The sequence below is a fragment of the Physeter macrocephalus genome, chromosome 4 (genome assembly GCF_002837175.3).
Source record: "Physeter macrocephalus isolate SW-GA chromosome 4, ASM283717v5, whole genome shotgun sequence".
Lineage (NCBI taxonomy): Eukaryota > Metazoa > Chordata > Mammalia > Artiodactyla > Physeteridae > Physeter > Physeter macrocephalus.
Window position 1 is genome coordinate 130,833,113 of NC_041217.1, and position 4,305 is coordinate 130,837,417.

Sequence of the window (4,305 nt, forward strand, 5' to 3'; positions counted from 1 at the left end):
CTTTTTTTTAGAGCTTAATTACATTTTGTGGGGGAGCTGTGCTGGGTCTTCATTGCTGCGTGCGGGCTTTTCTCTAGTTGCGGCAAGCGGGGGCTACTCTTCGTTGCGGTGCACGGGCTTCTCATTGCCGTGGCTTCTCCTGTTGCGGAGCACGGGCTCTAGGCAGATGGGCTTCAGTAGCTGCAGCACATGGGCTCAGTAGTTGTGGCTCGCAGGCTCAGTAGTTGTGGCTCACGGGCTTAGTTGCTCCATGGCATGTGGGATCTTCTCGGACCAGGGATCGAACCCGTGTCCCCTGCATGAGTTTGACATTTTTAAAATAAAATTAATTATGATTTTATATTGATAATTTCAAAGTAAACTATGATATTTTTTCCTCGTTTTTCCCACACTGATAGTCTCAATTTTCAACAACTCCAGAAATGAAAGAATTACAGTGACCCTTAATTACTAATTTTCTTTGTTCCCCCAAAATACAAACAACAATCTCATAATTAATCATACAAATAGTACCAACAACAACATGATCACTGTAAATAGTTTAAGATCCTATGTAGCTCTATTTATCCTAAGAGTATCTCACACTAGGGATGTATACGCAAGTTACTGACGTTTAAAGTCATTTGGAATTGTTCATGTCATGGGGCTTTACAGTTTTTGGTGGGTGGAAGCAGACATTTCAAAAGTGATTATAAGACCTTCAGTGTAAAGAAACAGTACAGTAAGCAAAGTGAGATTCACCTGCCTGGAGGCTCAGAGTCATCCTCCCTAAGAAAGGGATGCTTAAGCAGAGACCTTAGGCCATGTTGGAATTAGCTCAGAAGAGTACGGGAGCAAGGTGGGAGGGGGGGTCATTCCGACAAAGAGTTGCCTAAGCTGTGACTTAGAAAGCACCCTGCACATAAACTGCCAAGACAACAGTGGCTTTTTAGAATTTCCTTTTTTAGCTATGCTCTCCAAAAATCAAAAGATCATCAACCACATCAGGTCTGGTCTCCTCTGAGGTAGTTTTCAAGCCAAAAGTCACAAGGGAAGTAACCACTGCACAAAGCCATAGACATTCTTTCTTTGTAAGCCAAACCACGTTGCTTAATCATTCCCTTTGTGTATCAAACTTAACTTCCATTTCTAAAAGTGAGAGCCTCAGAGCATAAGAACTTGCCCCTATGAAGAGTATTTAAAAGAAGAGCTTCGGGTTTCCCTGGTGGTGCAGTGGTTGAGAATCCGCCTGCTGATGCAGGGGACACGGGTTCGTGCCCCGGTCCGGGAAGATCCCACATGCAGCCCGTGAGCCATGGCCACTGAGCCTGGGCGTCTGGAGCCTGTGCTCCGCAACTGGAGAGGCCACAGCAATGAGATGCCCGCGTATGGCAAAAAAAAAGAGAAGAGCTTCACATACTCTTCATAGGGGCGGCAAGTCCTTATGCCCTGAGGCTCTCACTTTTAGAAATGGAAGTTAAGTATGATACATAAAAGGAATGACCATCAAAAGATAAACAGATAAAAAAGATGTGGCACATATAGACAATTAAATATTACTCAGCCATAAAAAAGAACAAAATAATGCCATTTGCAGCGATATGGATGGACCTAGAGATTGTCATACTGAGTGAAGGAAGTCAGACAGAGAAAGACAAATATCATATGATATCACTTATATGTAGAATCTAAAAAAAATGGTACAAATGAACTTACTTACAAAACAGATATAGAGTCCCAGATGTAGAAAAGAAACTTATGGTTATCAAGGGGGAAAGGGATGGGGAGGGATAAATTGGGAGACTGGGATTGACATATATACACTACTATATATGAAATAGATAACTAATAAGGACCTACTGTATAGCAGAGGGAACTCTACTCAATACTCTGTAACGACCTATACGAGAAAAGAATCTAAAAAAAAGTGGATAGGGCTTCCCTGGTGGCGCAGTGGTTGAGAGTCCGCCTGCCGATGCAGGGTACACGGGTTCGTGCCCCGGTCCGGGAAGATCCCACATCTGTGCTCCGCAACGGGAGAGGCCACGACAGTGAGAGGCCCGCGTACCACACACACACAAAAAAGTGGATACATGTATATGTATATGTATAACTGATTCACTTTGCTGTACAGCAGAAACTAACACAACATTGTAAGTCAACTATACTCCAATAAAAATTAATTTTAAAAAATAAATAAAAATAAAAAGAAGAGCTTCAGAGGGTGAAGGGCATTCCCTGGGAGACTCCAGGGAGGATCTGAGACTACAGAAGACCCAAAATAATGATGATAGGGATACTGGGGCCTGTTCTGTAGATGGCACTGCATTAGATGCTTAACATACTTCAAATCTAATCCTCAGAACAACTCTGTAATTTAGCGGATGTTATCCCATTTTAGATCTGAGGAATCTGAGAAGCAGAGAAGGATGTGGCAAAGTTCAAAGTGACGTAGCTGCTAAGTGGGAGGGCCAAGATTCAAATTCAGGTCTGCCTGATTCCAAAACCATTACCTTATGAATTTCATTAGCTTATTCTCTGGAGACATGGCTTATGTGACTATATAAACTATGATTTATAAAATAAATTACGTTAGCCTAGAGTCACATCTCACGGGTAAGGAGTACTCTTATAAGAACTAACATTTGTTGACCTTTTATAGCCCACAATGACATCGTTTTCTAATTTGATTGGGTCTCATTATTCCCATTTCCCAGAGGAGGTAACTGAGACTCACAAAGAAGCTGGCCTGTTCAGCTAATAAGTGACAGACTGGGGTTTAAACCAAGGTTTCTGACTCCAAATCCCAAGTTGTTCTCATTCTGGCTCTGCTTACCAGATATCAGAATGAGGGCAGAAATGAAAACTTGACAAGAAAAACCAGTAGGAAAAAAGCTTAAGATCACACACCTCCAATTATGACACCACTTGTCAACAAAATGTCACTTATCAATGAAATGTCACTGTCTGAATATAAAACTATTATAAAAATAATAAAACTTTACTTGAAAAATCTTCGCTTATACTCAGCCATAAAAAGGAATGAAATTATGCCATTTGCAGAGAACATGGATGGACCTAGAGACTGTCATACAGAGTGAAGGAAGTCAGAAAGAGAAAAACAAATATAGTATATTAACTCATATATGTGGAATCTAGAAAAATGGTACAGATGAACCTACTTGCAAAACAGAAATAGAGACACAGATGTAGAGAACAAACGTATGGACACCAAGTGGGGAAGGAGGGTGGGATGAACTGGGAGACTGGGATTGAGACACTACTTTGTATAAAATAGATAACTAATGAGAACCTACTGTATAGCACAGGGAACTCTACTCGGTGGGTGCTCTGCAGTGACCTAAATGGGAAGGAAATCCAAAAAAGAGGGGTTATATGTATACATATAGCTGATTCACTTCGCTGTACAGCAGAAACTGATGCAACATTGTAAAGCAGCTATACCCCAATTTTAAAAAAACTTCACTTATAAAAAAACACCTCGGTGGAAAAACCTGTAAATTCAGTACCTTAACATTGTAGCAAAAAAGGCACATAAAAATATGAAAAGAGAACATAAAATTCTGTTTTCCTAATTTTTCAGTAAACCTGAAACTCTTACAAGAAATAAATTCTACTTTAAAAAAGAGCGAGAAGGACATGATCTCTCATTGCTTAAATTCTTCACTTTTCTTTTCCTTTGATAAATAATTTTGCCAAAAAGGAACAAAATTTACTTGCTTTTGATAAGTTCATACTTACTGCTTTGTTCCCAACAGGGTAGCTCATTCTAGGTTTCAGAGTCAGATGGTCTTGGGTTCCAATGTTGGCTTTGCCTCTTCCTAGCTTCAGGTCTCACTGGGGTTGTGAGGATGAAATGACATAATGCAGGCCAAGCCCTTAACCCAGTGCTTCATACACGGTAAAGGCTTAGTGAATGGCTGTTATTCTTCACTGTTGAGCCTTACTACCTCTCGATGAGTTAGGGATGAAGAGTTGGAATTTGGAAGTGGGGACATTTTTTTTGTTGATTTTTATGTTGTATTGGAGTACAGTTGATTTACTATGTTGTGTTAGTTTCCAGTGTACAGCAAAGTTATACATATATGTATATCCCTTTTCAGATTCTTTTCCCATATATGTTATCACAGATCATTGCATAGGAAGTGGGGAAATATTTTTTTTAATCTTCGATCATTAGTTCATTGTTATTAAATAACAAAAATCACTAAGTCAGTTCTAATTCCTCTATTTGAAATATATACGCTAAGGACTAAAACAACCAGAGTGAAGTACTATTTTAATCCCGTTGCTTAAATTAAAATT

At 39.7% G+C, this 4,305-nt stretch overlaps 1 long non-coding RNA gene across 1 annotated transcript; it reads right to left on the bottom strand.

Moving 5' to 3' along the window:
- Positions 1 to 234: 234 nt before the first annotated feature.
- On the bottom strand, positions 235 to 3,816 carry LOC129392089 (uncharacterized). Its single transcript, XR_008617258.1, has 3 exons — positions 3,742 to 3,816; positions 3,297 to 3,340; positions 235 to 295 (listed from the first exon to the last, which is right to left on the bottom strand). It is a non-coding gene; the product is annotated as an uncharacterized lncRNA (long non-coding RNA).
- Positions 3,817 to 4,305: the final 489 nt, after the last annotated feature.